This window comes from Ovis canadensis, chromosome 4 (genome assembly GCF_042477335.2).
Source record: "Ovis canadensis isolate MfBH-ARS-UI-01 breed Bighorn chromosome 4, ARS-UI_OviCan_v2, whole genome shotgun sequence".
Lineage (NCBI taxonomy): Eukaryota > Metazoa > Chordata > Mammalia > Artiodactyla > Bovidae > Ovis > Ovis canadensis.
Genome location: NC_091248.1, coordinates 14,957,499 through 14,984,647, shown reverse-complemented (window position 1 = coordinate 14,984,647; position 27,149 = coordinate 14,957,499).

The following is a 27,149-nucleotide window of genomic DNA, read 5'->3' as shown; positions in this document are numbered from 1 at the left end:
TAATAGTTGTGTGTTTTATTCATGTTATTGCATGTAATGATAAAATTAATTGCTGAGTACAACACCAGCAATTGGAATTGTTGAATTCCAATGTGATGTTGGAAACACATCACAATTTGTTCATCTGTGCTCTTGTTAAAAGATAATTGAAATGTTTCTGGGTTTTAGCTATTATGAAAAAATCTACCATGAATAATAATGTACATGTCCTTTGGTGGACACGTGTGTTTATTTTTCTTGATAAATACGTAGGAGTGTAATTGTTGGATCATAGAGTAGATGCATTAAAAAAAAAAAAAAAACTGCCCACAAAGGGATATAAAAAAACTTTTGGAGGCGATAGATGTCTGCTACATTGATTGTGATAATAATCTTTCAGATGTTTACATATGCCCAAACTCATCAGATTGTGTATATAAAATATGTGCAGTTTTTTGCATATAAACTGTAACTCAATAAAGTTATTATTTTTAAAAAAGAAAGTGCCAACCAATTTCCTAGAGTGATTTTACCCTTTTACATCCGATCAGTCAATCTTGTGCCAAGAGCCTGGCAGGGAGGCTGGTAGGCTACAGTCCATGGGATCACAAAGAGTCAGACATTACTGAGTGACTAAGCAGCAGCAGCAGACCAATGTAGGAATTCCAGTTGTCCCACATCTTTTCCAACACCTAGTATTGAGTTGTCAATCTTATCAATTTTAGCCATTTTAATCTTTATGCAGTAGCATTGAATTGTGAGTTAACTTACATTTCTTAATGTCTAATTACAATAAGTACCATTTAATGTGCCTACTGGATATTTTTTTCTTCTTTTTTGAAATACCTGTTAAAGAGATATGCCCACATATTTTTCAGTTGGGTTGTTTGTTTTTAATCAGCATATATTTTCCAAAACTTCTCCTTAGTGCTTGCAGTTAAAAGTTTATACTTTCATGCTAATAAGTGTGAATTCTAATAAACAATTCATGATGGTGATTAATAACAACCATATCTCACTTAATAGATGTCACAATTAGTTGTTAAATTTCAAAACTCCATTTTTTTGTGTAAAAAAAACGTAATTATAAGAAGTAAAGGAATTTAAAAAATCAAGAATATTAGCCTCAATAAACAGCTAACATCATACTTAAATGTGAAACTCTTGAAAATACACTTCACAAATCCTGCTATATAGTGCACTGCTAATGATTGTGAATGGTCAAACTTTTAGAAAATTTTTACCTTTTTCCTCACCCATGATCCGGAAAATGATCATACCGTTGCTAACAAAATTTCACTTACAGAAATGTTCAGATATTCATGTAGAGCTCTAAAAATAATTTTATTATAATGTCATATATAACCAAAAAATTAAAGCAACTTAAATGTCCAGTATAGGATAGGCATTAAATGTAACAAACTAAAGCAAAGTGATATTAGATAAGCTTTCCAAGTCGTATTTTAATAACATGAGATAATGTATAAATACTGTATATAAAAAGATTCATTTTTGGAGTGTAAGAAATAAAAAAAAATGTTCAAAGAATAAAGAAATTATACCTTATAGTTTTAACCAGAGATGAGATCATAACAAGAATTCTTTCAACTGCATGGGAAAATAGATTTGTGATATTCAAACAACACTGAGTGACTTTTACTTTCATAGGGTGCCAAATGTTATCCAGATTCTCACACCTCCAGTCCTGGAAGCTCTACTTTCATGATGCCTTAACATACTATTACTCTGTCCTCAATATTTAATTAAAATACTTTATATTAAACTTCATCTGTTGAAATAACTAGCATACTTTCTTTATCTTGACTAGATCCTACCTGGTGGAGTGGGTAAAAATATGAGTCCCTTCAGACCTAATCCATGATTGCCTACTAGCTTTGGAACTGCCCTGCAGCCAGTCAGCTGTCACCAGCAGTAAGCTCCCCTTTCTGTCTCCTCTCCACCAAACCGGACACATCTGACATATTAGCCATGCATTTCTTTGGTTTCTAGCTGAAAGAGTACATCCTAAAATTATTGGCCATTTATTTGTTGTCTTAATGTATAATATTTTCATATCTTTTAACTCATTCTTTCTCATATTTTCTTTATTTTATTCTGGTTCTCTTATATTTCTCAAGTTGAATCCTTGTATTTTATTTTATTTTATTTTTTATTTTATTTTTATTTTTTAAATTTTAAAATCTTTAATTTTACATGCGTCCCCAAACATGAACCCCCCTCCCACCTCCCTCCCCATAACATCTCTCTGGGTCATCCCCATGCACCAGCCCCAAGCATGCTGTATCCTGCGTCAGACATAGACTGGTGATTCAATTCTTACATGATAGTATACATGTTAGAATGCCATTCTCCCAAATCAACCCACCCTCTCCCTCTCCCTCTGAGTCCAAAAGTCCATTATACACATCTGTGTCTTTTTTCCTGTCTTGCATACAGGGTCGTCATTGCCATCTTTCTAAATTCCATATATATGTATTAGTATACTGTATTGGTGTTTTTCCTTCTGGCTTAATTCACTCTGTATAATCGGCTCCAGTTTCATCCATCTCATCAGAACTGATTCAAATGAATTCTTTTTTACGGCTGAGTAATACTCCATTGTGTATATGTACCACAGCTTTCTTATCCATTCATCTGCTGATGGACATCTAGGTTGTTTCCATGTCCTGGCTATTATAAACAGTGCTGCGATGAACATTGGGGTGCATGTGTCTCTTTCAATTAAAGTATATTTTATCAACCTGATTTTAATTTTTCATTAAATCAACTTTTGATTCTTTTTTAATTTTTTAAGGCAATTGACCACTGTCTGATAAAGTCCTAACTGTGGAAACACTGTCTTCTTTGGTTCCATGTTTCTAGTTTTCCTTCTCAGGTTACATCCTGTGCCAGGCTTACTTCTTTCCTCTTTTACTCTCAGTTCTTTCAATTCTTCTGTGAACTTGATTTTACCCCATGTGGCTTGCCCTTTCTCTTCAGCACTTGGAGACTGCCCCCCCCCCCAACACTTGGCATGCCCAGGCTGCATGCTCACCTGAGGGCAGGTGATATACCAAGATATACTTCTATAAAACTGTAACAAAACAGGCTCTTGAATAGATTAGAAGGCTGGAATTCAAGCATGAGAGCTGGAGTTACTAATATCTAAAATTAACCTACTGAAAGAAAGACAAGACAAAATTTATCAGTCTAGAGGAAGACAAGTCTCTAGATTTAATCGTATTTGTTCTACTTTGTCAGTGACATATACACGTCATGGAAGTGAGAAGGGCTAAAGTAAATTGATTATGACATGGATAATAGAATATAACCTGGATACAAAGAGAAATAAAGAGGTAATTAGGAAGATGGGCCAATAAAAGGTAATGAGGTTAACAGACGGGAGGTTTTGATGGGGGTAAGTATTAGAGAGGCTGTGCTGGAAAACAGATGCAGGAAATTTAGGGAGGAATATTCAAAGAGTGGGAAATCTGAAAATAAGATTCCCATCCTACTAAGTTGTGTTTCATAATAATATCAGAAATAACAGACTTCAATTATCTTAGAGCCTGAGATGTATCAGTATCAGAGATGCTGTGGATGAATAAGAATGAAAACATTTTGGGGACAGTATTTGGTACAGGATTATGGAGATCGTGAATCTTAGGAGCATCATTCAGGAAGACACTAGGATACAGGAAAATCAAGTCACTCACATTTTTTGGTATTCATGTTTTAGTTAAATGTATAAGTATGGGATTTAGAAGTCATAAAATGAGTAGATTTAAAATCACAGCCAGTAACTTTTAAAAACTATACAATGGTAGAAATATATTCTGCCATCTTTCTTCCTTTAATTAATTGTCCTTATTAGGAATAGATTTATCTTACTAAGAAAAATCTATATCTTGCATAATGATTGCTGAAGACAGGTAAATAAAAATGAAGACAAATATTCATTCTGAAAATGCTTATTCTGAGACCTTTAAAAATATATTTGTTAGTCAAAGTGAAAAGTGAATGTCTCTTTGCGACCCCATGGACTATATAGTCCATGGAATTCTCCAGGCCACACTACTAGAGTGGGTAGCCTTTCCCTTCTCCAGGGGACCTTCCCAACCCAGGGACTGAACCAGGGTCTCCTGAATTGCAGGTGGATTCTTTATCAACGGAGCTATCAAAGAAGCCACTTGTTGTTCAAAATTTAGGGCTATTTTATCATTGCAGAAATAGGTGGAAATCTTTATAACAATGTGATATCTCAGAGTTTGCATTCCATGATAAATAGTAACGAGAGAGCATGTTTGATGAAATAGCTTGCGTCTCTTTCTGTCACAGTTTTGCTTTTATTAGAGAATACACGTCATCAGCTGGGGACCTTTCTGGCCTGTGAAGTAAGTGCAAAGCGAAGGAGAGATAATTATTTTTTCAAAGAGCTGTGACTGTATGTAAGTGCCTTAAAACATGAGTTTCACTTATTGTTTCAAAATAATTAAATTACAAAATATTAATGGTGAAATATGTACATTTTAATGAGTTTCAGAGTGCTTGTTTACTCCAGACCAATCTTTAATGCATTCTAAAATTTTCTTTCTTCTTTTCTCTTACTCATGGTTCATTAAATGTTGCTCACAGTTCCCATGGAACCTTGCCTATCTCTCTTTCGTTTATTTTAGACCTGAAATAGATTATTTTTTAATTTCAACTTGTTCTATTATGCTTTAGAATGTCAGCAAAAAGAGGTGTAAAGGATACTTTTATAGGTCATTGTTTTTCTAAATTCAATGTATAACTTTTAAGTCCTGAGTTCACAGATTTGTAGGCTATATTCAACATTTAGAAAGATGAATGAAGTTCTGTGCATTTGTGTGGTGGTTTTCATGTTTAGGACCCATCAAAATCACTCTGGAGACAAAGATTGAAAATAAAAGCCTGGCAATCAAAGCAATATTCTCTAAAATTAATAGATATAACTTAATAAATATAAAGAATGGCCCAATCCAAGCAACAAATTCTTAGCTTCATAAAATATAAATGTGCATTGCCTTTTAAATATATGATGCATAGCTTATATGCAGGAAAACATGAAATCTTAATTACAGTTTATGAATTTTGACAAATATACACACATTTAACCAACACAAGATATAGTGCATTTCCTTTATCACAAATGATTTATCAAGCTCTCTCCCATCAAAGTCCCTACCTCACAGAAGAGAAAATTATCATTGATTTCTATCATAGATTAATCTTTTCTCTACTGAATTATATATAAGCAAAATCATTCATTATTGTTATTATGTCTAATCTATTTTGCTGAACATTATAGCAGTGTGGTTCATTCATGTTAGTTTGAGTAGTAGAAGTTTGCTCTTTTTTATTATGCAACATTAATGTACAACATTAAAAACAGCTAAGATCATGGCATCCTGTCTCATCACTTCATGGCATCTGGCCTCATTACTTCATGTCAATGAAAGGGGAAACAGTAACAGATTTTATTTGCTTGGGCTCAAAAATCACTGCAGATGGTGACTACAGCCATGCAATTAAAAGATATTTTCTCCTTGGAAGGAATGCTGTGGCAAACCTAGACAGTGTATTTAAAAACAGAGGCATCACTTTGCTGACAAAGGTCTATATAGTCAAAAGTATGTGGTTTTCCAATAGTCATGTATGGATGTGAGTTGGACCATGAAGAAGGCTGGGTGCCTAAGAATTGATACTTTCAAAATGTCAACAAAGAGATGTCTCTGCTTTTTAATTCTCTCTCTGAGTTTGTCATAGTATTCCTTCTAAGGAGCAGGCGTCTTTCAATTTCATGGCTGCAGTCACCATCCACAGAGATTTGGCAGCCCAAGAACTTTACCCCCTTCTATTTGCCTTGAAGTGATGGAACCAGATGCCATGGTCTTAGATTTTTGAGTGCTGAGTTTCAAACCAGCTTTTTCACTCTCCTCTTTCACCCTCATCAGGAGACCTTCTACTTCCTCTTTTTCTGCCATCAGAATGATATCATGTGCACATCTGAGATTGTTAATATTTCTGCCAAGAATTTTGATTGCTGCTTGTGATTTATCCAGCCCAGCATTCCGCATGATATACTCTGCGTATAAGTTAAATAAGCAGGCTGACAATATACAGCCTTGTCATAACCCTTTCCCAGTTTGGAGCCAGTCAATTATTTCATGTCCAGTTCTAATTGCTGCTTCTGGAGCCACATACAAGTTTCTCAGGAGAAGGTAAGTCAGTTTGGTACTCTTATCTCTTTCTTACAATATCCTCTTATTATTGGCTTATCTGTAACATCTGTAATGATGTCTCTATTTCATTTTTGATATGATAATTTACATTGTTTTTCCTGTTTCTTATTTATCAGTCTTACTATGGGTTTATTAATTTTACTGAATTATTAAAAAAAAAACTAAAAAATTCAGTTTCTTGAGTTGCTTTATTGTATGACTCCTTTCTGTTTTATTGACTTTTTTCTCATAGTTTTATATTTGATTTCAGTTTAATGATTTATTCTGCTGCCTTTTAATAGCTTCTTAGAATGATAGTATGAAAGTTTAGATAATTGATTTTCAACATTTTTTATTTTCCTTTATATGTATTTAGAGCCATAAATGTCCTCTCAAGCATTGCTTCCGATGTATCCCATAAGTTTGATATGCCTTGTTTATGTTTAACCTTTCATTTTAAAATATTTAAGAATTATAATTGTGATTACTTGAGTACACTATAAAATTATGAGTACACTATGTTAGTTGCTCAGTCATGTCTGACTCTTTGGCATCCCACTGATTATACTTTGGCAGATTCCTCTGTCTATGGAATTCTCCAGGCAAGAATATTGGAGTGGTAGTCACTCCCTTCTCCACAAGATCTTCTTGACCCAGGAGTCAAACCCAGATCTCCCACATTGCAGGCAGATTCTTTATCCATTGAGCCACCAGGGGAACCCTGAGTACACTACAGGTTATTGAAAAGTCTGTTGCTTTATTTTCTACCTTCTGGGGATTTTCTAATTATCCTTTGTTGTTGTTGTTGTTAATTTCTAGTTTAATTCCACTGTAATCAAAGATTATAATCTTTATTTTCTTATTCCTTCAAAATATGTTAGAACTTGCTTAATGGCTCTAAACAAAAATTTTTTGCTGGGTGAGGGTGAATAATCTATGTGCCTTGGAATGGGACTGACATATATACACAACTAGGTATAAAATAGATAACTAGTGAGAACCTGCCATATAGGACAGGGAATTCTACTCAGTGCTCTTGGTAACCTACATGGGAAGGAAATCAAAAAAAGAGAGGATATACGTATACATGCGGCTGATTCACTTTGCTGTACAGCAAGAAAGTAACAAAATATTGTAAAGCAATAATATCCCAATAAAAATTTATTTTTAAAAAAGCAACAACAAACAAAAGTGGCATAGTTTGAAAATAATGGCATGTCAAAAGTTATACTTGGTAGGTGCAAAATAAAATGTTAGAGATGCAACAATTATATTAGACTAAATATTTCTCAACACACAATGATTTAAGTAGATTCAAAAGGATAAATTGAGGTATTTAATAATAATAAATGTTCTTATGCACTAGAAATTCATTAATTGTAAAAATGTAAATACCTAATAAACACAATTAAAAAAAAAAAAGAATCCACGTGCCTTAACATATTTTAAAATAATGTGACTACTACATTTGTACAAAGTGGTATTCTGTGTGTCAGGGAGGTCAAATTGTTGACCAATATGTTAATTGTATTGTTCTAATATTCTGTATTTTTTACTGACTTTGAGGTTGGTTTTTCAGTTATTGAGAGAGTGAGTTAAAATCTATAGCCATGATTATGAATTTATCCATTGCTCCTTTTCTCTCATACCTTTCATTGCATATATTTGATATAATTAAATGCATACAAATTTATTAATTTGTTCTTTTTATCATTACAAAATCTTCTTTATTTTTAGAAATATTGCTTACTATAAAGTCTAACTTCTCCAATAGTAAAATGGATGATATAGTTAGGTACCTGTGAGCCTCGGGTCACAACTCTCACAAATTGCTAACTACCTAACCTATTTTTACCCTCTTTTGTATGTGTTTCTATCTAAAGACCTCTTATGTAAAATATATTGTTGGTTCATTAACATTGAACTTGTGGGCAATAGCACTATGACATATGTCTGAATGATGCTCATCTTAATTTCTCCAAAAGGCACATCACAGCCTTTTTTACCATTATGAGCATGAGACATCACTTCAATACTACCTTGGGGGCCACTTAAATACAAAAATTCATGCACACACACACACACACACACACAACCCCACACAAAAATGCAAAATATGTGGCACTAAGTATACTGCATATACCTCATGTGAAGAGCTGACTCATTGGAAAAGACTCTGATGCTGGAAGGGATTGGGGGCAGGAGGAGAAGGGGACGACAGAGGATGAGATGGCTGGATGGCATCACTGACTCAATGGATGTGAGTCTGAGTGAACTCTGGGAGTTGGTGATGGACAGGGAAGCCTGGCGTGCTGCAATTCATGGGGTCACAAAGAGTCGGACACGACTGAGTGACTGAACTGAACTGAACTGAAGTATACTGCAAAAAGGACATATTTACAGTACAAGATCTGAAACAAGAAGGCAGAATGTCACCTTCTTCAACCTTGTCTGGAATCCTGTGTGTCAGGAAGTGCAGATTTTTCACTGCTGTACAGAGGATTTAAGTTTAGACATGACTTGAAAGCATGAGAGCATTGATTTCAGGGATACAAGTAAGTTGTAATGAGTAGGTGAACTTTGAATATGTGAATAATGAGAATCAAGTATACATAATTTTTGTCCTTTCAAGTTAAATCTGTGTCCTAATATCTAAAGTGTATCTCTTTTAAACAGCAATGGTTGAACTGTTTGTTTTTTTAATATTGATCCTGATGGTCTTTATCTTCTAATTGGAAACTTTAACCATTTAAAATTAATGTAGTAATTACATTAACTTTCAGATATAATTTTTGAGTCTATAATCTTTCTACTTTATAATTGCTTCACAAGTTTTATGTTCCCTTATTTTACCTTTCTTGCCTTCTTTTGGAATATTTATTACTCATATTACCTACATTTTAGCTATACATTTCTAAAATTAAATGCAGTAGTTCCCTATAAAGTACAATATTAGTTCTTTACCTTTTAGAGTGTACCTTAAATGACTCTTTTAAAAACTTTCCAGGTAATGTAAGAACCTTATAACAGGATGGGGTCCTAAGATGGCAGAGGAATAGGATGGGGAGACCACTTTCTCCCCCACAAATTCATCAAAAGATCATTTAAACTCTGAGCAAATACCAGAAAACAATTTCTGAATGCTGACGGAGGACACCAGGCACCCAGAAAGGTAGCCCATTGCCTTTGAAAGGAGGCAGGACAAAATATAAAAGATAAAAAGAGAGACAAAAGAATTAAGGATGAAGACCAGTCCCAGGGAGGGAGACATGAAGGAGAAGTTTCCAAATACCAGAAAATCCTCCCAATAGCAGGTCTGTGGGGAGTTTTGAAATCTTACAAGACAACAAAACTGGAAGGAAAAGACAAATAAAACCCACAGAATATGCGTCTAACTGCAGCTCCCAGCAGAGAAGTAGCACAGATGCTCACGTCTGCCACAAGCAAGCAGGGACTGAACAGGGAGGCTCCAGCTGCATTGCTTAGGGTAAGGACCAGGCCTGACTGCCATGAGGACAATCTGAGGGAGCTAACGTGAGATAGCAACCCAAACCATGGGATAGCCAAAGAGAGAGAGAAAAAAAAAAGAGAGAGAGAGAGAACTTTCCCTCTCAGTGTGCTAATCTAAGGCACTGCTGGCCTGCTCACAGAATAAAGGACTGAGCAAATACCAGAGGAGAGCTAGCCAGCAGTGGGCTGGCCCATCCCCCGCAGGAAGCAGGGAGGCAGGCTGGCGACAGCCAGAGCCGGAAGGCAAGGGGCCTCAGAGACAGCATCCTCTACCAAACTGAGCAGGCTCCCAGTTTCTAACCAAGTTTTCCTGGGATCCTGGATGGTTAACATCTGCCATGAGGGTCACAGACAGAGATCAGCCCTCCAGAAGAGACACACGGAACCCCTGAGATGGCGTTCCCATTGCACACCCAGGAAACAGAGCAGCTGGGACAAGGGAAGTGATAAAATGCACCACCTACTTGGGGAGAGTGTGCTCGCCAAGCACCTGGTTGCCTGAGCAGCTCTTACCAGGGAACGGCACAAAACGCAGACCCAACTAAGTCTGCGCCTTTGTGGAGTACCCAAGAACCTGAACCTAAGTAGCTTAGACCTGGGAAGCCCATGCAACCCAGGGCCTACCTTAGACAGTTCCCCTGCAGATCCTGGAGCCTGAGCAGTATAGACCGGGAAAGCACACATGCTATGGGTGGGGGCAAACCCTGTGTGGCCCAGAGACTGTGAGCACTCCCCACAGTTGTCAGTGATATCTGTTTGCACTGTTCCTCCCTTCCTGAAGCTCAACTGAACAAGTGAGCCTAAGTAAATAACCACTTCGCCCCCTTGTGTCAGGGCAGAAGCTAAATACTGAAAAGAGTTGCTAATAGCAGGAGCCAAAAAAATAAATAAATAATAAAATAAGAGGGAACTGCTTTGGAAGTGACAGGTGCAACAGATTAACACCCTGTAGTTAGAACTGGCTACATTGGAAGGGACCTATAATCCTTGAGAAGAAGTATAAGCTGGAACAAAGAACTATCTGAAACAGAACTGACCCCACACTGCCCTCAACAGCTCCAGAGAAATTCCTAGATATATTTTACTATTATCACCTTTTAATTTTTTTTTTATTTTAAGTACTTTATTGCTCCTTTAATTTTCATTTTTAAAACCTACTATTACCTTGCCCCCCAAAAGACCCTATTTTTAAAGCAAATTTCATATACTTTTTTTATAACTTTTGCATTTTGCTTTGTTTTTTTTAGCATTGTAGTTTTGAGAGTCTAACTTCTACTCTAGATTTTTAATCTTTGTTTTTTGGTATTTGTTATCAATTCTTTACCTTTAAGAATCCAATATTCAGTACACAGTTTTACTTAGGAGTGTTACTACTGGCTTTATTGCTCTCTCCCATTTTGACTCTCCTTTTTCTACCCCAGGTCACTTCTATCTCCTCCTTCCTCCTCTTCTCTACTTAATTCTGTGAATCTGTTAGGGTGTTATACGCTGTGGAGAACACCTAAGGAACTGATCACAGGCTAGATTTGTCTCTCTCCTTTGGATTCCCCCTCCCCTCCTCCTGGTCACCTCTATCACCTTCCTCCCTCCCTCTTCTCTTCTCTATGGAAATCCATGAACCTCTCTGAGTGTTCCAGACTGTGGAGAGTAAATAGGGAATTGATTACTGGCTAGATTGGTCTCTCCCGTTTTGACTCTCCCTCTTTTCCTCCTGGTCCCCTCTATCTCCTTCCTCCCTCTTCTCTTCTCCACATAACTCTGTGAATCTCTCTGGATGTCCCTCACTGTGGAGAATCTTTTCACCATTAACCTAGAAGGTTTATCACCAGTGCTGTATAGATGGAGAATTCTTGAGGCTACTGTAAGAATAATACTGAAAGCTAAAGGAAGGAGGTTTAAATCCAAAACTTGATAACACCAGAAAACTCCTGACTCAAAAGAGCATTAATCGACAAGAGCCCATCCAAAAGCCTCCATACCTACACTAAAACTAAGCTCCACCCAAGAGCCAACAAGTTTCAGAGCAAGATAAACCAAGCTAATTCTCCAACAACACAGGAACATAACCCTAAGCATTAAAACACAGGGGGCCAAAAGTCACACCAAAACCACAGACATCTCAAAACTCACTACTGGACACTTCATTGCACTCCAGAGAGAAGAGATCCAGCTCCACCCACCAGAACACCGAGGCAAGCTTCCCTAACCAGGAAACCTTGACAAGCCACTTGTCCAAGGAGGAAGGGAGGAACCTCCACAGTAAAGAGGAACCACAAACTTCCAGCATACAGGAAGGCCACCCCAAACACAGCAACCTAAACAAGATGAAAAGGCAGAGAAATATTCAGCAGGTAAAGGAAGGTTGATAAAATTCCACCAAACCAAACAAAAGAGGAGGAGATTGGGAGTCTACCCAAAAAAGAATTCAGAATAAAGATAGCAAAAATGATTCAAAATCTTGAAAACAAAATGAAGCTACAAATAAATAATCTGGAGACAAGGTTTGAGAAGATGCAAGAAAAGTTTAACAAGGACCTAGAAGAAATAAAAAAGAGTCAATTAATAATGAATAATAGTCAATAAAAATGAATTAATAACTGAGATCAAAAGCACTCTGGAGGGAACCAACAGTAGAATAACTGAACCAGAAGATAGGATAAGTGAGGTGGAAGATAGAATGGTGGAAATAAATGAAGCAGAGAGGAAAAAAAGAATTAAAAGAAATAAGGACAACCTCAGAGACCTGTGGGACAATGTTAAATGCCCCAGCATTCAAATCTTAGGAGTCCCAGAAGAAGAAGACAAAAAGAAAGGCCATGAGAAAATACTTGAGGAAATAATAGTTGAAAACTTCCCTAAAATGGAGAAGGAAATAGCCACCCAAGTCCAATAAACCCAGAGAGTCCCAAACAGGATAAACCCAAGGCAAAACACCCCAAGGCACATAATAATCAAATTAACGAAGATCAAACACAAAGAACAAATATTAAAAGCAGCAAAGGAAAAACAACAAATAACTCACAAGGAGATCCCCATAAGGATAACAGCTGATCTTTCAATAGAAACTCTTCAAGACAGAGGGAATGGCAGGACATACTTAAAGTGATGAAAGAGAAAAACCTACAACCCAGATTACTGTGCCCATCAAGGATCTCATTCAAAAAAGGAGAAATCAAAAGCCTTACAGACAAGCAAAAGCTCAGAGAATTCAGCAACCGCCAAACCAGCTCTTCAACAAATGCTAAAGGATCTTTTCTAGATAGGCAACACAGAAAATATTTATAAACTCAAACCCAAAACAACAAAGTAAACGGCAATGGGATCATGCTTATCAATAATTACCTTAAATGTAAATGGGTTGAATGCCCCCACCAAAAGACAAAGACTGGCCCGATGGATACAAAAACAAGACCCCTATATATACTACAAGAGACCCGCCTCAAACCTAGGGACACATACAGACCGAAAGTGAAGGGCTCGAAAAAGATATTTCACACAAATGGAGACCAAAAAAAAAAAAAAAAAAAGCAAGAGTAGCAATATTCATATCAGATAAAATAAACTTTGAAATAAAGGCTGTGAAAAGAGACAAAGAAGGACACTACATAATGATTAAAGGATCAATCCAAGAATAAGATATAGCAATTATAAATATATATGCATCCAACATAGGGGCACTGCAATATGTAAGGCAAATGCTAACAAGTATGAAAGGGGAAATTAACAGTAATACAATAATAGTGGGAGACTTTAATACCCAACTCACACCTATGGATAGATCAACTAAACAAAAATTTAGCAAGGAAATACAAACTTTAAATGATAGAATGGACCAGTTAGACTTAATTGATATCTATAGGACATTTCACCCCCAAACAATGAATTTCACCTTTTTCTCAAGTGCACGAGGAAACTTCTCCAAGAATGATCACATCCTGGGCCATAAATCTAGCCTTGGTAAATTCAGAAAAAATTGAAATCATCTCAAATATCTTTTCTGATCACAATGTGGTAAGATTGGATGTCAACTACAGGAAAAAAAAATATTAAAAATGCAAATATATGGAGGCTAAATAACACACTTCTGAATTACCAACAAATCACAGAAGAAATCAAAAAAGAAATCAAAATATGCATAGAAACAAATGAAAATGTAAACACAACACTAAACCTATGGCATTCAGTAAAAGCAGTGCTAAGGGGAAGGTTCTAGAGAAGGCAATGGCAACTCTCTCCAGTATTCTTGCCTGGAAAATCCTATGGATGGAGGAGTCTTGTTGTCTGCAGTCCATGGGGTCGCTAAGAATCGGTCACGACTGAGCAACTTCACTTTCATTTTTCACTTTCATGCTTTGGAGAAGGAAATGGTAACCCACTCCAGTGTTCTTGCCTGGAGAATCTCAGGGATGGGGGAGCCTGGTGGATGGCCATCTATGGGGTCGCACAGGGTCAGACACAACTGAAGTGACTTAGCAGCAGCAGCAAGGGGAAGGTTCATAGCAATACAAGCCTACCACAAGAAACAGGAGAGAAATTCTATAAATAACCTAACTCTACACCTAAAGCAACTAGAAAAAGAAGAAATAAAGCAGCCCAGGGTTACTAGAAGGAAAGAAATCATAAAAATAAGGGCAGAAAGAAATGCAAAAGAAACAAAGGAGACCATAGACAAAATCAACAAAGCTAAAAGCTGGTTCTTTGAAAAGATAACTAAAATAGACAAATCATTAGCTGAACTCATCAAGAAACAAAGGGAGAAGAATCAAATCAACAAAATTAGAAATGGAAATGGAGAAATCACAACAGACAACATAGAAATACAAAGGATCATAAGAGACTAATAGCAGCAACTATATGGCAATAAAATGGACAACTTGGAAGAAAAGAACAAATACTTAGAAAAGTATAACTTTCCAAAACTGAACCAGGAAGAAATAACAGACTATTTTAATAGACTATTTTAAGATATATGTATCTATTTTAATAGACACATCACAAGCACAGAAATTGAAACTGCAATCAGAAATCTTCCAACAAACAAAAGCACAGGCCCAGAAGGCTTTACAGCAGAATTCTATCAAAAATTAAAGAAGAGCTAACACCTATCCTACTCAAACTCTTCCAGAAAATTGCAGAGGAAGGTAAACTTCTAAACTCATTCTATAAGGGCATGATCACCTAATACAAAACTCTGACAAAGATGCCACAAAAAAAAGAAAACTACGAGTCAATATCACTGATGAACATAGATGCAAAAATCCTTAACAAAATTCTAGCAAACAGAATTAAAAAACATATTAAAAAGATCATACATCATGACCAAGTGGGCTTTATTCCAGGGATGCAAGTATTCTTCAGTATTCGCAAAGCAATCAATGTGATACACCACATTAACAAATTGAAAGATAAAAACCATATGATTATCTCAATAGATGCACAGAAAGCCTTTGACAAAATTCAACATCCATTTATGATAAAAAAAAAACCCTCCAGAAAGCAGGCATAGAAGGAACATTCATTTCAGTTCAGCTTAGTTCAGTCACTCAGTCGTGTCCGTTTCTTTGTGGCCCCATGAAATGTAGCACCCCAGACCTCTCTGTCCATCATCAAATCCCGGAGTCCACCCAAACCCATTTCCATTGTGTCACTGATGCTATCCAACCATCTCATCTTCGGTCGTCCCCTTCTCCTCCTGCCCTCAATCTTTACCAGCATCAGGGCCTTTTCAAATGAGTCAACTCTCTGCATCAGGTGGCCAAAATATTGGGGTTTCAGCTTCAACATCAGTCCCTTCAATGAACACTCAGGATTAATGTCCTTTAGGATGGACTGGTTGTATCTCCTTGCAGTCTAAGGGAGTCTCAAGAGTCTTCTCCAACACCACAGTTCAAAAGCATCAATTCTATTGCACTCATCCTTTTTTATACTCCAACTCTCACATCCATACATGACTACTGGAAAAACCATAGCCTTGACTAGATGGACCTTTGTTGACATACTTCAACATAATAAAAGCCATATATGCTAAACTCACAGCAACGTTACCCTCAATGGTGAAAATAAAAAGTATTTCCCCTAAAGTCAGAAATAAGACAAGGATGACCACTCTCACCACTAGTATTGAACATAGATTTGGAAGTTTTAGTCACAGCAATCAGAGCAGAAAAAATAAATAAAAAGAATCCAGATTGGAAAAGAAAAAGTAATATTCACTGTTTCCAGATGACATGATCCTCTACATCAGTTCAGTTCGGTTCAGTTCTGTCGCTCAGTTGTGTCTGACTCTTTGCGACCCCATGAATCGCAGCACGCCAGGCCTCCCTGTCCATCACCAACTCCCAGAGTTCACTCAAACTCACTCCCATCAAGTCAGTGATGCCATCCAGCCATCTCATCCTCTGCCATCCCCTTCTCCTCCTGCCTCCAATCCCTCACAGCATCAGAGTCTTTTCCAATGAGTCAACTCTTCAGATGAGGGGGCCAAAGTACTGGAGTTTTAGCTTCAGCATCATTCCCTCCAAAGAAATCCCAGGGCTGATCTCCTTCAGGATGGACTGGTTGGATCTCCTTGCAGTCCAAGGGACTCTCAAGAGTCTTCTACAACACCTACAGTTCAAAAGCATCGATTCTTCAGTGCTCAGCTTTCTTCACATTCCAACTCTCACATCCATACATGACCACTGAAAAAACTATAGCCTTGACTAGTTGGACCTTTATTGGCAAAGTAATGTCTCTGCTTTTCAATATGCTATCTAGGTTGGTCATAAATTTTCTTCCAAGGAGTAAGCATCTTTTAACTTCATGGCTGCAATCACCATCTGCAGTGATTTTGGAGCCAAAAAAACATAAAGTCTGACACTGTTTCCACTATTTCCCCAACTATTCCCCATGAATTGATGGGGCCAGATGCCACGATCTAAGTTTTCTGAATGTTGAGCTTTAAGCCAACTTTTTCACTCTCCTCTTTCACTTTCATCAAGAGGCTTTTTAGTTCCTCTTCACTTTTTGCCATAAGGTGGTGTCATCTGCATATCTGAGGTTATTGATATTTCTTCTGGCAATCTTGATTCCAGCTTCTGCTTCGTCCAGCCCAGCGTTTCTCATGATGCACTCTGCATATAAGTTAAATAAGCAAGGCGACAATATACAGCCTTGATGTACTCCTTTTCCTATTTGAAACCAGTCTATTTTCCATGTCCAGTTCTAACTGTTGATTCCTGACCTGCATATAGGTTTCTCAAGAGGCAGGTCAGGTGGCTTGGTACACCACCAGAAAAGTACTAGAGCTAATCAATGAATATATTACAGTTACATATATATAATTAAAACATAGAAATCCCTTGCATTCATATACTCTAACAATGAGAAAACAGAAAGCGAATTTAAGGAAACAATTCCATTCAATGAAAATAATAAAACAGGAATAAATCTCCCTAAATAAGCAAAAGACATAAACAGAAAACTATAAAACACTAATGAAAGAAATTTTAAAAATGACACAAATAGATGGAGAAATATACTATATTCATGGATTGGAAGATTCAATATAGTGAAAAAGAGTATACTACCCAAAGCAATTGATAGATTCAATGCTATCCCTTTCAAGCTATCAATGGTATTTTTCAGAGAAGTTGAACAAATAATTTCACAATTTGTATCAAACTACGAAAAAGACCTCGAACAGCCAAAGCAATCTTGAGAAAGAAGAATGGAACTGGAGGAAACAACCTGTCTGACTTTAAGCTCTACTACAAAGCTACAGTCATCAAGACAGTATGGTACTGGCAGAAAGACAGAAACATAGATAAATGGAACAAAATAGAAAGCCCAGAGATAAATCCATGGACCTATGGACGCCTTATCTTTGACAAAGGAGGCAAGAATATACAATTGAGAAAAGACAATCTTTCTAAAAATCGGTGCTGGTAAAACTGGTCAACCATGTGTAAAAGAATGAAACTAGAACATTTTCTAATACCATACACAAAAGTAAACTCAAAATGGATTAACGATATAAATGTAAGGCTGGAAACTATAAAACTCCTAGAGGAAAACATAGGCAAAACACTCTCTGACATAAATCACAGCAGGATCCTCTATGACCCACCTCCCAGAATGTTGGAAATAAAAGCAAAAAATAAACAAATGGGACCTAATTAAAAGCTTTTGCACAACAAAGGAAACTATAAGCAAGGTGAAAAGACAGCCTTCAGAATGAGAGAAAATAATAGCAAATTAAGTAACTGACAAATAATTAATCTCAAAAATATACAAGCAACTCCTGCAGCTCAATTCCAGAAGAATAAGTGACCCAATCAAAAATTGGGCCAAAGAACTAAACAGTTATGTCTCCAAGGAAGACATACAGATGGCTAACAGACTCATGAAAAGATGCTCAAAGTCACTCATTATCAGAAAATTGCAAATCAAAATCACAATGAGGTACCATCTTATGCTAGTCAGAATGGGTGCTATCAAAAATTCTATAAGCAATAAATGCTGGAGAGGATGTGGAGAAAAAGGAACCCTTACTTTTGGTGGGAATGCAAACCAGTACAGCCACTATGGAGAACAGTGTGGATATTCCTTAAAAAATATATAAATAAATAAAAACTGGAAATAGAACTGCCATATGACCCAGCAATCCCACTGCTGGGCATACACACCAAGGAAACCAGAATTGAAAGAGATACGTGTACCCCAATGTTCATCCCAGCACTGTTTACAATAGCCAGGACATAGAAGCAACCTAGATGTCCATTAGCAGACAAATGGATCAAAAAGCTGTAGTACATATACAAAATTGAATATTACTCAGCCATTAAAAGGAATGCATTTGAATCAGTTCTAATGAGGTAGCTGAAACTCGAGCCTATTATACAGAGCAAAGTAAGTCAGAAAGAAAAACACCAATACAGTATATTAATGCATATATATGAAATTTAGAAAGATTGTAATGATGACCCTATATGTGAGATAGCAAAAGAGACACACATGTAAAGAACAGTCTTTTGAACTCTGTGGGAGAAGGCGAGGGTGGGATGATTTGAGAGAACAGCATTGAAACGTGTATATTATCATATGTGAAATAGATCACCAGTCCAGGTTCGATGCATGAGACAAGGTGCTCAGGGCTGGTGCACTGGGATGAACCTGAGGGATGGGATAGGAGGTGAGAGGAAGGGTCAGGATGGGGAACACATGTACACCCATGGCTGATTCATGTGAATGTATGGCAAAAACCACCACAATATTGTAAAGCAGTTAGCTTCCAATTAAATAAATTTTAAAAAAAGAAAAAGAACCTTATAACAGTTCTAAAGAATAGGCTTCTGAAATATTTTAACAGTACAAGCCCCCAGAACTTTGCAAAGTCATCTACATTCCTTTCTTAATTGGGTTCATCATCATCACCCTGTTGAAGAATGATTGGATATTTACAACAAAGCTTTGTTTTAAGGAAATCAACTGAGAATTGTATTATGTTTAGCTTAAATTGTATCATGCAGCTCCTACCGCAGGGCATGTCATTTGCTTTTCTTATTGTTCAACATTGTTTAATCAAAGATGAGATAAACATTACTATTACATAAAGCCTACAAAGTAATCTTGTACAAAGTTTAAAAAGCTCTTTTAAAACATACCTTCATTACATAAGTAAATTACAAAATATTGTATAATGTTGATCAATTAGTATAAATAAATTGAAAGAATGTATTGTATAATTTTACTGTCAGCTGAGATTTTTTAATGTTTTATTGAGTTATAGATGATTTACAATATTACAGTATTTGCAAGTATATAGCATAGTGATTCAAATTTTTTTTAGAAAGAAGTCCATAACCTTATGGTTAATTAATCTACAGTAAAGGAGATAAGAATGTACAATGGAGAAAAACAGTCTCTTCAATAAGTCATGCTGGGAAAACTGGACAACTATATGCTCAAGAATGAAATTAGAACATTTTCTCATACAATATAGAAAAAAAATACTCAAAATGAGTTAAAGACCTAAATGTAAGATCGGAAACCCTAAAATCCCTAGACGATAACAAGCTGAACACTCTTTGACTTAAATTATATCAATATTTTTAGGGGGATCTATCTCTTAAGGCAAAGGAAACAAAAATAAAAATAAACAAACAGACCCTAATTAAACTTAAAAACTTTTGCACAGTGAAGAATGTCATCAGCAAAACAAAAAGACAACCTAGTGAATGGGAGAAGATATTTACAAATGATATGTCTGCTGCTGCTGCTGCTGCTGCCGCTGCTGCTAAGTCGCTTCAGTCGTGTCCGACTCTGTGCGACCCCATAGACAGGAGCCCACCAGGCTCCCCCATCCCTGAGATTCTCCAGGCAAGAACACTGGAGTGGGTTGCCATTTCCTTCTCCAATGCATGAAAGTGAAAAGTGAAAGTGAAGTCGCTCAGTCGTGTCCGAATGATTTGTCAACCAAATGGTTAATATACAACATATACGGAGATCTCAAACAACTCAATATCAAAAAGAAACAATCCAATTTAAAAGTAGGCATAAAACCTGAATAGACATTTTTCCAAAGAAGATAATCAGCTCATTCCTGTCAGAGTAACTGTCATCAAAAGTTTACAATAAATCCTGGAGAGTGTGTGGAGGAAAAGGAATTCTCCTACGCTGTTGGTGGGAATGTAAAGATATAGCCACCATGGAGAACAGTATGGAGGTTCCTCAGAGAGCAAATAAATCAGCAGTTCCACTCTTGCATATATAGCCGAAGAAAAGAAAAATTCTAACTCAAAAAAAATATATGCATCCCAATGTTTGTGACAGCAATATTTATAGCAATCATTAGATATAGATATGCATATATAGATATGCAATTAGTTTAGCTTTGAAAATTATTTTTATGATGAAAGCTTTTTCTATCCTGTGCAATAGAAATTTTTGAATCTTGACACTTAAAAACAGATCTAAAACTACATGGTTAGGTATTACCAAAAAGTAGAGAAAGATGCAGAAATGTATACCTAGTTAGTAGTTACTGATTTTTAACACATAATTTGTAATCCCTAATTTTATTTAAAAAATTGTGTATATTATTACCATTTTCTCCATTTTTGCATATTATCCTCAAACATATTGCATATGCATTTTAATCATGAGAGAATCTAATTCCATCATAGTAAATTCTAAATTGCATTACAAAAATGAAAAGTCACTATTAACCTTAAGCATCTGAAAAGAATCATTGTTAAACCTTTAGAGATTTATTAATCCAGTAATATTCATTCAGTCTACTCATTTCAAATTAGTTAATATGTATATTCATTCTATTTTATATTATTATGGATTTGGATTGAAAAAAAGTTATTAAAAGATATGTTCAACATGATAATACTTAAGAATACTAAAAAATGATAATTAAATTACTTTCTGGGTACATACATGTATAGAAAACATATTGAAATAAATAAAAATTATAACTTTCAAATAGAAGTTAACTAAGGAAAGGCAGAAATAGAAGAGGCCTGATGATACAGGGTCTTTGAACTTTGTAACATTTCTTGGATAAAATGGAGAGCAAGTTGAAGCAAGTATGATAAAATATGCTTTATCTGGTTGACAAATGTACTGTTGCTTTTATTATTATTTTCTGGATGATTCTATTTTTATCTTTAAAATATATATTAAACACATAAAAAAGAACCAGAGGCTAATCATACTTAACAATTCTGTGTTTTCTACTTGCTAATTCAACAATTTTCCTCCTTAAAACTCCATCCCTCCTCCCACTTTTATGCAATTTTATTTTTGATAACTACTTACTTTGAATGTTGAATTATAAAAACAAAAATTCTTGATTAGTAACACAAATGTTTAAGTTGAGAAAAATCTTTCTCAGTACAGTTTTAGAAAACTCTGTGTTTTGGCATAAAGTATTCTCACTATTATAAATATGTAGAAATATACTTAAACAAATACTTTACAATTTTTGCACCATTTAGTAAACACTGATTATTTCCTAATATCATTGTCCCAGATTCTTTATTATACATTTGTATATTTCACATTACCTAATACATTCCAAAGTATGCATTTTTTAAAAAACCCAAAATAATAAAACCTAAAATCTGTTCCAAATGTGCCAAATTCATGGAGAACTGCAATGTAAATATTTAAGTTGTACAATTTTTGTAACCGTCACCATTTTTTACAATATTAAACATTTTTTACAACATTAAAAAAAAATCAGAACACAAAAGTCAGTGGAATCCTGTAAACACACTAAAACTGACTCATTAAAAGAATAGTAAAATATAGGTGGGAATTTTTGTTATTTAAAAATAAATCCCAATTTCACTATCATATTCTTATTTCAGTCAGGTATCCTTTAGCACAATTATTTCTAGACCACCATAAGTAGGCAAGATCACAGTTTTCCAAGTAAAACAGAAGACAGAAAATTAAATTTTATAGCATCTTCCAGTTTGTTGTTAGCTCTCTAAGAAGACTTTTGAAGTGCTTCTTTTAGATATTTGGCTCTTTTACATTTTAAAATCATCCTGTAACTATTAGCATATTCTCCACAATACTTCTCTCCCATAAAAACAATTGGAAAAACCTCACTGACTGTGGGGTTCCCAGGTGGCACTAGTGGTAAAGAACTCACATGCCAAAGCAGGAGATATAAGAAATGCATATTCAGTGTCTGAGTCAGGAAGATCCCCTGGAGGAGGATGTGGCAACCTACTCCAGTATTCTTTCCTGGAGAATCCCACGGACAATGGAGCCTGACAGGCTATGGAAAGAGTTAGACACAACTGAAGCAACTCAGCACATACTAACCAAATTTGTTAATAAACAAACAAATTTCATATAACTTACTTCTAACCCACTGAAAGGAAAATACGTCTAAAAATTGAAGAGATGAGTCAAAATGAATTATACAGTTTATTGTATAAATTCATCAATAATAGTATACTATCAATAATATTTAATTTTCTGAATCAAAAGAATATACACTTTAGATATTTTCAACAAAGAGATACTTAAAATAGTTGACTCCACATGTGAACTATAGTCTATTTGGGGTTTCCTATAGTCTTAGCTTTCTACTCACTGCTCAATTCCATTCATTCTGCAAACAGTGTTGAGAGTCTGCTGTAGCCATCGAGCTAGGTGCAGTGAATTCAGTGTTTAATGAGACATGTGGTTGATGCCTGCTTGGGTCTTATGGTCTAGTATGAAAGAAAAGTATTAGATCTGTGTGCTAAATCACTTTAGTTGCGCCCAACTCTTTGTGATGCTGTGGGCCATAGCCCACTAGGATCCTCTGTCCATGGGATTCTCCAGGCAAGAACACTGGAGTGGGTTGCCATTTCCTCCTCCAGGGAACCTTCCCAACCAAAGGATCAAAACTGCATCCCTTACATCTCCTGCATTGGCCGGGGAGTTCTTTATCGCTAGTGCCACCTAGGACGTATGAAGAAAAACATTAGATCTACAAAATGAATAATTGCTTATCTGATATTGCAATAGACTCTGGAAATACATGGGGCACAGAGTGTTTATAAAAAGAGATATAAATTGGGCCACACTAATCAGCCCCAAGTGTCAGTAAAGAAAGGAATCATACAATTATGGGACAGTTATATCTGTCAGATTTATCTGCAAACAAATTGAATAAACAGAAAACTAGCAAAAATATTGGGACATCTATAAGGGGAATTTGGGACGTCTATAAAAAACTATGGCGATATCCCCAAAATTCCAATTCATAAAAGAATATAGAGCTTAAGATATATAACAAGGGAAATGAACAATTTTTATGTTGTTACACTCTGTACAATTTAAATGACAAAGAAAATGGGTGAAACATAAAAAACTAGAGCATAAGACAATATAGCCTGAGATGAGAACAAGAGTAGCCTATGATAACATTGAACATCAAAGCAGAATTGAAGATCTCACTAGAAACTGAGGACAGCCTATGAGGCATTTTGGAAAACTGAGTTAGTAATTCCAAGTGGATCTTAAGAAGCTATTCAAAATGCAGCAGAAAAATCAGAAAAGAATATAATGAAAGAAGAGATAAAAAATAGGGAAGACAGAAGAAGAGTGATAAACTGTGTAAAAGGAACAAATCAAGTGCGTCTGAATTAATAATCAAAGTTAAAAATGAAAATTTAGTTGAAGAAAAATGATGTAGGGTAAAATGGCCCATCAAATTCAATATAATAAAATATTTTTTTAAAAAAAGAAAATTACTAGTGGTTAAATTCATTTTTGTGTCTGTCAATAATTCTCTGAATTTTGACAATGGATATATAATTTTTAAAAGTAACATCTTTTCATGTATTTTTAAACATTTTATTTTAGAACAGATTTAGATTTACAGAAAGATCGAAGGAATATACAGAGAATTCCTTTCTTGTACACTCCATACTCAGTTTCCCCAGTTACTAGCATCTTACATTGTATGGTATATTTATTACAAATAATAAACAAATGAGGATAAATTATTATTACATAAGGTTGATAATTTATTCACATTTCCTTAATTTTTACCCAATGTTCCTGTTCCAGGATTCCATTCAATTCATCAAAATACATTTAACCATCATTTGTTCCTCTTGACTGTGACAATTTTTTAGGCTTCATTTTCCATAGTTTTGACAATTTTGGAGAGTGCTGGCCAGTTGTTGTGTAAAACAGCCTTCAAATAACATTTATCTGATGACTTTTTTTTTGTTGTTGTTTGTTTGTTTGTTTTTAATTAGACTTTGGTTATGGGTTTGGAGGAGGTAGACTTCAAAGGTTAAATACCATTTCATTACTCCACACCAAGGATCTATATAAGTATGTGTGCTCAGTCATTCATTTTATCTGACTCTTTGTGACCTCATGTAGCCCACCAGGCTCCTCTGTCCACGGAATTTTCCAGGCAAGAATTCTGGAGCCAATTGTCATTTCCTACTCCAAGTGATCTTCCTGACTAAAGAGTCAAACCCAGGTCTCTTGCACCTCTTGCATTATTGGCATACAGATTCTGCCATCTGAGAAGTATAGTTCACATATATTTATGTTATGCTTTGGGTTATAATAAATACTACTTCGCTTACTTTTTGTTCAAATTGTCCCAGCCTTGACACAGAATTCTTTGTTGGCCCTGGAGTCTTTTTGCTTTGTCCCCATCACTGTGTATTATTGTACTGAGCACCTGCTTACTCTCTCGCACCATACAAATTTCTGGTAAGCTTTGTGCACTTCCTGTCAGTGTCCTAGAGTGAGTCATTTCTTCAAGAGTTTCTTGTTATGATTATTAGAAAAGGGTGTTAGGAAACAAATTCTTATGCCAATAAAATGGACAACTTGGAAGAAATGGACAAATACTTAGAAAAGTACAGCTTTCCAAAACAGAACAAGGAAGAAATGGAAAATCTTAACAGACCCATCACAAGCACGGAAATTAAAACTGTAATCAGAAATCTTCCAGCAAACAAAAGCCCAGAACCAGATGGCTTCACATCTGAATTCTACCAAAAATTTAGAGAAGAGTTAACACCTATCCTACTCAAACTCTTCCAGAAAATTGCAGAGGAAGGTAAACTTCCAAACTCATACTATGAGGCCACCATCACCCTAATACCAAAACCTGACAAAGATGCCACAAAAAAGAAAACTACAGGCCACTATCACTGATGAACATAGATGCAAAAATCCTTAACAAAATTCTAGCAAACAGAATACAACAACATATTTAAAAGATCATATATTGTGACCAAGTGGGCCTTATCCCAGGGATGCAAGGATTCTTCAATATCCATAAATCAATCATGTAATACATCACATTAACAAATTGAAAAATAAAAACCATATGATTATCTCAATAGATGCAGAGAAAGCTTTTTACAAAATTCAACATCCCTTTATGATAAAAACCCTCAAGAAAGCAGGAATAGAAATAACATACCTCAACATAATAAAAGCTGTATATGACAAACCCAGTAAACATTATCCTCAATGATGAAAAATTGAAAGCATTTCCCCTAAAGTCAGGAACAAGACAAGGGTACACACTCTCACCACTACTATTCAACATAATTTTGGAAGTTTTGGCCACAGTAATCAGAGCAGAAAAAGAAATGAAAATAATCCAGATTGGAAAAGAAGTAAAACTCGAACTCTCTGCAGATGACATGATCCTCTACATAGAAAACCCTAAAGACTCCACCAGAAAATTACTAGAACTAGTCAATGAATATAGTAAAGTTGCATATATAAAATTAAAACACAGGAATCCCTTGCATTCCTATACTCTAACAATGAGAAAACAGAAAGAGAAATTAAGGAAACAATTCCATTCACCATTACAACGAAAAGAATAAAATACTTAGGAATATATCTACTTAAAGAAACAAAAGAACTATATATAGAAAACTATAAAAAAAACTGGTGAAAGAAATCAAACAGAACACAAATAGATGGAGAAACATGCCATGTTAATTGATTGGAAGAATTAATAGAGTGAATATGAGTATACTACCCAAAGCAATCTATAGATTCAATGCAATCCCTATCAAACTATCAACAGTATTTTTCACAGAACTAGATCAAATAATTTCAAGATTTGAATGGAAATACAAAAAAAAAAAAAAAAAAAAAAAAAAAAAACCTCGAATAGTCAAAGCAATCTTGAGAAAGAAGAATGGAACTGGAGGAATCAATCTGCCTGACTTCAGGCTCTGCTACAAAGTCACAGTCATCAAGACAGTATGGTGCTGGCACAAAGACAGAAATATAGATCAATGGAACAAAATAGAAAGCCCAGAGATAAATCCACCCACCTATGGACACCTTATCTTTGACAAAGGAGGCAAGAATATACAATGGAGAAAAGGAAATCTCTTTAACAAGCAGTGCTGGGAACACTGGTCAACCACTAGTAAATAAATGAAACTAGAACATTTTCTAACACCATACACAAAAATAAACTCAAAATTGATTAAAGATCTAAATATAAGACCAGAAACTATTAAACTCCAAGAGGAAAACATAGGCAAAATACTCTCTGACATAGATCACAGCAGGATCCTCTATGACCCACCTCCCAGAATGTTGGAAATAAAAGCAAAAATAAACAAATGGGACCTAATTAAATAAAAAGCTTCTGCACAACAAAGGAAACTATAAGTAAGGTGAAAAGACAACCTTGAGAATGGTAGAAAATAATAGTAAATGAAGCAACTGACAAAGAATTAACCTCAAAAATATACAAGCAACCCCTGCAGCTCAATTCCGGAAGAATAAGCGACCCAATCAAAAAAATGGGCCAAAGAACTAAACAGACATTTCTCCAAAGAAGACATACATATGGCTAACAAACACATGAAAAGATACTCAACATCACTCATTATCAGAGAAATGCAAATCAAA